The following is a 9,096-nucleotide window of genomic DNA, read 5'->3' as shown; positions in this document are numbered from 1 at the left end:
CTAGAAAGATTGCACCTCAGTCAACTATCTATCGCATCATCAAGAACTTCAAGGAGAGAGGTTCCATTGTTGGCAAAAAGGCTCCAGGGCGCCCAAGAAAGACCAGGACCGTCTCTTAAGTGTTTCAGCTGCAGGATTGGGCTACCAGTAGTGCAGAGCTTGCTCAGGAATGGCAGCAGGCAGGTGTGAGTGCATCTGCACGCACTGTGAGGCGGAGACTCTTGGAGCAAGGCCTGGTCTCAAGGAGGGCAGCAAAGAAGCCACTTCTCTCCAGAAAAACATCAGGGACAGACTGATATTCTGCAAAAGGTACAGGGAGTGGACTGCTGAGGACTGGGGTAAAGTCATTTTTTCTGATGAATCCCCTTTTCGATTGTTTGGGACATCTGGAAAACAGCTTATTCGGCGAAGACGAGGTGAGTGCTACCACCAGTCTTGTCTCATGCCAACTGTAAAGCATCCTGAAACCATTCATGTGTGGGGTTGCTTCTCAACCAAGGGAATCGGCTCTCTCACAGTCTTGCCTAAAAACACAGCCATGAATAAAGAATGGGACCAGAATGTCCTCCAAGATCAACTTCTCCCAACCGTCCAAGAGCAGTTTGGCCATCAACAATGCCTTTTCCAGCATGATGGAGCACCTTGCCATAAAGCAAAGGTGATAACTAAATGGCTCAGGGAACAAAACAGAGAGATTTTGGGTCCGTGGCCTGGAAACTCCCCAGATCTTAATCCCATTGAGAACTTGTGGTCAATCATCAAGAGACGGGTGAACAAACAAAAACCTACAAATTCTGACAAAATGCAAGCATTGATTGTGCAAGAATGGACTGCTATCAGTCAGGATTTGGTCCAGAAGTTGATTGAGAGCATGCCAGGGAGAATTGCAGAGGTCCTGAAGAAGGGTCAACACTAGAGCCGTTCCGAGCAGCACGCTCACAGCATGCTCCCATAGAAATGAATGGAAGCGGCCGGCACGCCGGAGGTTAAGTGGCCGGCCGCCGGCAAAGTCTGCATGCCAGGTGCTTCCATTCATTTCTATGGGAGCGTGCTGTTCGGATTTTATGATCCGAACAGTGTTCACTCATCTCTAGCCAACACTGCAAATACTGACTTGCTGCATTAACTCATTCTGTCAATATAAGCTTTTGTTACTCAGAATATGATTGCAATTCTATTTCTGTATGTCATAAAAACATCTGACAAACACACATAAAAACCAGAGGGCAGCAGATCATGTAACAATAAGAAGATTTGTGTCATTTTTATCCATACTATGCTGTATATATGTGGCATCATCTCCTGCCCTGCTCTGTCCTGTATGTACCGCTGTATGACAACTGTCCAGTAGGTGGCAGACTGCTCCTACACAAAGCAACACCCAGGACCACTGTCCTGTAAAATTCAGTATCTTTAGTATAAGGCTACGTTCACATCTGCAGTTTGCGTTCAGATCGCTGCACAGAAAAAGTCCTGCAAGTCCAACTTTTTCATCCAGTGATTCCAGTTTGAGAGAATGGCTACCTGATGGATCACATTGGGTTCATCAGACTCCATATGTGCATGCTGTTGTAGTGCTGACCAAATAGATCTCTACTACTTGACCTGACCTGTGCCTGAATATTGTGAGGAACGAACTCCACCGGCCCTAACCTCAGCTTACGCATTGACCACATCTTTAGCTCTATATTCACTGCAATATGACGGCCCACCTGTGACACCCACCATTAATTGAGCCTACTCCTAGAGGTAGTGACCTTGTGGATCCCCTCAGTGAAGACCAGATACCCGTATGAGGAGATCAGGAAATCACTTACACAACACCCTCAGCACTTTCACATTTGTTTCACCCATCTGACCTGGTGTTGGAGCCAAAAATATACAATTAATCCAGTCTGAACTATTGCAAGTGAAGTAGAGAACATTCCCCCCATAAAACCTACTAGAGAACATTCCCCCCTATTAGAGATGAGCGAACACCGTTTGATCGAATAGGTATTCGATTGAATATCAGGCCGTTGGAGGTATTCGATTCCAATTGAATACCATGAGGCAAACGCAGTAAAAATTCGTTTCCCCTCCCACCTTCCCTGGGACGTTGTTTGCACCAATAACTGAGGCATTGCAAAAAATTTAAAAAACCCACTGGCTGCCGAAAACATGTGACCTCCCATTTATAAGAACGGCCGCCGCCATATTCACCATTTTTGCGGTCAGAGATAGGGAGAGAGACATAGCAGCTGAGGGCTAGATAGCGATTAGCTTCTAATAGGCAGGGAAAAACCAAAGAAAAACAACAACTCTTCTCAGAGCTATACACTGCAGGGAGAGGAGTATAGAGTTATTGTGATATATACGTTCCAACCAGCTTTTAGGGGTGTCCGCACACAAAATAGCCCAATTCCACTGCAGTTACTTCTTGCTATATACGTGCAAACCAGCTTTTCAGGCTGTGTAACCCCAAAACAGGGATACAGAGCAATTAGGTCAGGCTATGTACGCTATGTATCCAGACATCCAGGGTGTGTACCCCCAAAACCTAGGTGGGAGACATTGAAATTCAGTCTGGCTGTATCAGCTCAATCCAATTTTTAGGAGTCTAACCCACAAAGTTAAGTGGGATACACAGCAATTCACTCAGGCTATATACGCGACATCCAACTTTCCACATGCTGTACCCCCCATGCTAAGTGGGAGGCAGCCGTTCATTCAGTCAGGCCATGCATGTTTTTAATGCTGTACTGCCTGAAGCTAAGTGTGATAAACAGCAATTCAGTCAGGCTATATCAGCCCAATCCAATTTTTAAGGGTCTACCCCCTAAAGCTAAGTGGGAGACACAGCAATTCAGTCACGCTATATAAACTCAATCCAATTTTTTGTTCAATCCAGTATTGTTTGCTCTCCATGATGTGAACTATGCCTTTGTCTCTTGAGAAGCAACCCAACATGAAGTCGGCCATGTGTGCCAGTGTGTTACTTGGCATGACTTTGCTGCCCCCAACTGTAAGGGTCACTCTCCATTTCCTCCATTTTCCACTCTCCTTCACACCATCTGTGGTGAAGCAATGGGATGCACTGAAGTGCACCCTCAAGCCTTGTGTGGGACAGTGACATGAAATGCCACTCCAACCCCGTTGTCTTCCTCCGCCAGCCAACGGTGCGAAGATGACAGGAGTGTGCTCTGAATGTTTTCAGCCTAGCAGAGGCTACTTCTCACTTACGAAAATGGCCACACTTTGACCAGTATATCAGGCACAATGGTGTAGGTTTCAAAGAACCTTTGCACCAACAAGTTGAAAACGTGGGCCATGTGTGGACCGTGTTTGAGTGTTTGGCAAGCTCCAGATCTGCTACGGGCCCCTTCACACGGCGGATACGCTCACTGCTTTGGAGCGTGTAAACGTTCCGTAGCAGCGGCATCTAAAGCAGTTCCCATTGTTTTCTATGGGAGCCGGCATACGTGCGCTCCCCATAGAAATGAATGGAAAAAGCAGCCCATTCATTTCTATGGCGAGCGCGCGTCTGCCGGCTCCCATAGAAAACAATGCGATCTGCTTTTAGACGCCGCTGCTACGGAACGTTTACACGCTCCAAAGCAGTGAGCGTATCCGCCGTGTGAAGGGGCCCTACCAGGTTCTGGCCATTATCACATATGCAAACATGCCTGGGCCCAGGTGCAGCGGGAAAAACCATATTGCCATAGCATCCTGGATGGCATCCCTCACCTCGGAAGCAGTGTGCTGTCTGCCCCCCAAGCTGATGTGATGAGCTTCAGCACGTCCTGCTGACATCTCCCCACGCCAGTGTTACAGCGTTTCCAGCTCTTAGCTGGGTTGGAGGTTGCAGCGCAGTAGGCTTTCAGATAACCCCTGCCATGAATTATGGCCTGGGAGAGGAGATAGGCCACCCCAGTTTGCACCCCAGGCCCAGACTCCACTACATTCACCCGGCCTGTCATTAAAGATAAGCAGCGTCGCTGACCACAGGCGCTTGTCGATGCGTCGGTGGTCAAGTGGATCTTGCAGTAAAGCGCGGAGCTCTGGGCCCGACTGATGTTATGGGACACTGTTAAATACCTTGTATTTGCCGGTGAGACTTGTGTCCACTGTTAAATATCCGTACCTGGCCTTGAAATTGTGGGATAGACTTGTGTCACTTGTTGTAGGCCAAATCCACGATAGGAAGAAGTCAGCTTGTTATAAGTCAATGTAAGGGTTTATTAATATCTTGAAGGAAAACGCAGGAACAGGGAAAATGTCCAAATAACACAAATATCAGTCAATTGTCAATAGCTTACATCTTCAGAGAAGTTAAATCATCTGGGTATCTTGTAGTTACAGCTTGGTTCATGCTTGTCATCTGGTCTGGTCATCTGGGATATTCACGACATCTTGTCCAGGATGACAGAGAGGGATGGCAGACAGACCTGCCATAGATTCCCCATGGATCTCCCTCATGGATAACGATGACGACCCCGACGTGTGTGTCTGTCACTCATTTATGTTCATGAGAGGGGGTGTTACCTTCCATGTTACAGCTATGTAAGGAGATTTCTACTATGGTGTACTCTAACCGCACCCATGCACCCAAAATACAACAGATATGATGTCAGTAGAGTGTTAACCCCATGTCTGCTAGAGAATATTGTAAATATATTTAACAGACACGTGCAGGCGCAAGGCGGGGACAGCACACCAAGAGAAGTAGTAACAGCTAGGCCCAGCATAGGGAGGTGCCCCAGCTGCCATCTGGTGACAGAAGGCCTGGGTATCCAGAAGCATAAACACCAACTTCTCCAGGGCCAGCAGTTTTTCGATGAGGCCGTTAAAGGCTTGGGCATGTGGGTGGGTTGTGCTGTACTTCTGCCTGCATTGAAATGCCTGGGAGATGGGGAGTGGCTAGGAAGAGGTGCATGATGGTGAAGGCCAAAAGGGCGGATGAGGGTGAACTCCCCAATGTGTCAGAGAGAGATGTGTAGGTGTCCAGGCTGGTATAAACAGTGGAAGAGGCAGTGTCGGCAACGCCGGGGGATGATTGTCCTGTGTTTGCTCTCTCCCACTGAGCCCAGGGCTTGCCTTCCAAATGGCAGCGCACACAAAAGGTGGTAAGGTTGCTCTTTTCAGAGCCCCTACTCAGTTTAGACTTGCAAAGTGTGCAAACCGCACTAAATTTGTCATGTAACTGGTGACACTAGGCACCTCAGTGGCGGTAGTTTGGCCAGGGGGTGACGCTAGCCTCCTGTGTGACAATGAGATCATCTGCCACTTTGTCATCCTCCTCTTCCCCCATCAATATATGCTGTGAAGTGGACAGGAGTGTGCACTGACTATACTGCTGGGATGTTTCTGCCCCTATGCCCGACAATGTGTTATCCATGATGGCGATGAGGGATTGTAACACTCATGAGTGCTTCGTCACAGCTGACCCTCTTGGTGGACACGGAGATATCTCGTATAAGTCTGGCAAGATGGGCGAGTTTTGCATGAGTGGCCTTGCTGCCTCTGGACATCCCTCTGCCTCTAGCCACCTTTTTTGCTGCTGTGCTTGCATCCACATCTACACAGCTTTCGCCCCTAGACATCACCCCTGTCCATGCCTCTGCCTGTAGCCACCTTTTTTCCTGCTTAGCTCGCCTCCACATCTACACTGCTTTCCCTGCTATACATCACCTCTGTCCATGCCTCTGCTTCTAGCCACGTTTTTTCCTGATTCCATATTTACATATGATTTGTGTAATTTTTTTCCTCTCCTGTACCAGAATAAAGGATGAGATTTTTAACTTATACCGGGGGTCAAAGATTGCAAAAATCCATTATTGTTTGCTCTCCATGATATGAACTATGCCTTTGTCTCTTGAAAAGCAACCTAACATGAAGTCAGCCATGTGTGCCAGTGTTACTTGGCATGACTTATAATGAGCTTCAAACCAGCACAGTTGGGAAAATCAGGGTAGATTGAGCCTCTAACCAGCAGAGTTTGGGGGCATTAGTGTGAATTGAACCTAGTAGGAGCAGAATTGTGCAACACTGATGTGGAGGAGTATGAGTAGGAGGAAGAATTGTAGAGGGTGAGCACACACATGAAACTTCATGTTGGGGTGCTTGACACCGGTGGCTATGAAAATGATGGGTCTATCCAGTGGCTGTTCATTTTGATCAGCATCAGCCGGTCAGCACTGTCAGCACTGTCAGCAGACAGCCGGCTATGCTTATCCGTGATGATGCCACCGGCTGCGCTGAAGACATTTTCCGATAGCACGCTGGCGTCAAGGCAGGAAAGGACCTCCAATGCGTAGAGCGCAAGTTCCAGCCACAAATCCAACTTGGAGACCCACTAAATGTAGGGCGCAGAGGGTTCGGAGAGGACAGGGCTGGGGTCGGCCAGGTACTCCCACAACATGCGCCTATACTTGTCCCTCCTGGTAACACTAGGCCCCTCAGTGGCGGTAGTTTGGCTAGGGAGTACAATTAACATGTACTAGATCTTGGAGAGTGTGCCCCTGGTAGGTGTGGACCGGATAGCAGTTGTTAGCTTGTTGGAGGAATTAGTCTGGCAACATGGGCGAGTTTTGCATGAGTGGCTAGTACACGGAAAATCTTTGGCCTTGCTGCCTCTGGACATGCCTCTGCCTGTAGCCACCTTTTTTCCTGTTTAGCTTGCCTCCACATCTACACTGCTTTCCCCACTATACATCACCCCTGTCCATTTAGGGTCGGTGTCCTTGTCGTCCACCAACTCCTCTTCCAATTGCTCACTCTCCTCTTACTGCAAACCGCACATGACAACAGCATTCCCTGATGGCAACTGTGTCTCATCATCATCATCATCACTGAGGGCAGAAAATGCTGGTTGCGGGTCCACAACCACAAAAATGCCAGGTGATGGTGCATGCTCCAGAATTTGGGTATCAGTACATACAAAGACGTCTGGTAGCTCCTGGGATTCGGGAAGTGGTTCAACAGAGGGAGAGACAGTAAAAGGACCTGAAAAGAGATCCTGGGAGGGGGCAAGGGTGGGATGACTCTGTTGGGAAGATTGGGCATGTTGGGAGGAAGGAGGGGCAGACTCTTGGGTATGAACACGACTGCAGGTAGTGGCTGACCGGCTGCTGGAAAAGCAGCTGGAAGCATTATCCACTAGCCATTGTAACACCTGTTCCTGATGCTCGGGCCTGATCTGCGTTGTACCCTGCACCCTGCTTAATGTCAGGAATTGTGATGAGCGCATGCTAATGTTTCTTGTCCAGTGGAAAGGATGGGATAGGAGTCTGCCACCCATGGAAACTCATGGTGTAGAAACTGAGGGAGCTGACTTTGATGAACCCTTGGGTTTTGTAGATGGAACTCCATCAAAGGTCTCTGCTGCTCACACATCCTGCTCAACATACGGTATCTAGGGTTTCAGTGTGTGGTGACCTCACACAACAGCCGGTGCTTCAGGCAGATGTAGGCGTTGCTGGAGTGTATTGAGGCTAGCACCAGGTACTGTAGACTTGCCAAAGGGGGAGCACAAGTGCCGCACTTTACCCAGTAGCTTGTGTAAATTGGGGTAAGTTGTTAGAAACCGTTGCACCAATAATTTGAAAACGTGGGCCATGTGTGGACCGTGTTTAAGTCTGACGAGCTCCAGATCTGCTTCCAGGTTCTGGCCATTATCCCATACGCCAACCTGCACCTGGGCCCAGGTGCAGCGGGGCAAAAAATATCCAGGATGGCATCCCTCACCTCGGAGGCAGTGTGCTGTCTGTCCCCCAAGCTGATGAGCTTCAGCACGGCCTGATGACATCTCCCCACGCCAGTGTTGCAGATCTTCCAGCTCGTAGCTGGGGTCGATTTAACGGAGGAGGAGGAGGGTGGTGTTTCAGCACTCCTGCCAGGAATATTGGGCGTGGAGACAAGGCAGGCCGCCACAGTTTGCGACCCAGTCCCAGCCTCAACTATATTCAGGCAGTGTGCTGCAATTGAGATGTAGCGTCCCTGGCCGCATGCACTTGTCCACGCGTCGGTGGTCAAGTGGAACTTTGTGCAACTTTGCGCAGAACTTAGGGACTGCCTGATGTTACGGGACACACGCTGGTGCAAGGTTCAACTCACCCAAAGGGCCAAAAATACTACTGGTGAATTTTGTTCCATTCCAAAGGACCCTGTGTTTAGATTTGGCTCAGTCGCAGCTCCAGGACATGCCTTTGAAGGCAAGGTTTCCTTTAGTGGCTCCATCTTAGCAGGATGATGATGGTGAAGCTTGGTTAAATCTGGTGTCGGAAGGGAAAGTGGTTTCTGATCTACAGCTAAAGTACTGGAGCATGTTGTTTGGACTATTAACACCTGATCAGAACCCTGTAGAGGTAATGTAGAGTCCGATATTAGAGGACTCTTAGAGGACAGTAGTGGTTGCAGCCAATTCTCCACCTTTGCGGTCCTCTAAATAAAAGTTACCCCCAGGACTTGATGCCAAAATGTTATCAATTTCACAATCACAATCAAGGTCAATGTCTGGGTCCTCAGTCCAATCCACTGCATCAATTCAACACAATGAGAGTGATGGTTCTGGAACCACTATTTTGGGGGCTAACAATTATAAAGAGGCTAACACTCTGCTGGTGCAAGGATCAACTCACCCAAAGGGCCTAAAACTCTGCAGGTAGAGGCTGAAGTCACCTGAAGGGCCTCAATCTCTGCTGGGAGCTCAGCTTAAGGGCCTGGAACTTAATTTGGAAGGGCTCACGTTAAGGGCTAGAAAAGTGAATTTTGGAAGGTCTCACCACATCACACACATCCACAATGACAGTTCGGGGGGGACTGAAGGATTTCCCATTGCCTATTCCATCTGTGGTTGTCATGGGCAACGTGATTTAAAGGGGTGCTAATTAATGTTTCTCTACTTTAAATTTGGGTTTCTGTCTATTGAACTGGGGAGTAAAGAAGGTTCCAGGTATTTTCCCACTTTGAAAGAGGTTTTTTTGAGTGTGTAAAGTGTGTAGTTGTTAGGCTGTGATGTTGGGGTAATAGAGGGTCTTTGGTGTGTTAGATGCCCCCAGACATGCGCCCCCTGCTGTCCCAGTTGCATTGCAGAGGTGTTGGCATCATTTGCTGAGG

This window comes from Leptodactylus fuscus, unplaced genomic scaffold (genome assembly GCF_031893055.1).
Source record: "Leptodactylus fuscus isolate aLepFus1 unplaced genomic scaffold, aLepFus1.hap2 HAP2_SCAFFOLD_80, whole genome shotgun sequence".
Taxonomy (NCBI): Eukaryota; Metazoa; Chordata; class Amphibia; order Anura; family Leptodactylidae; genus Leptodactylus; species Leptodactylus fuscus.
The sequence above is the reverse complement of the archived record's forward strand: the minus strand, read 5'-3'. Positions refer to the sequence as shown.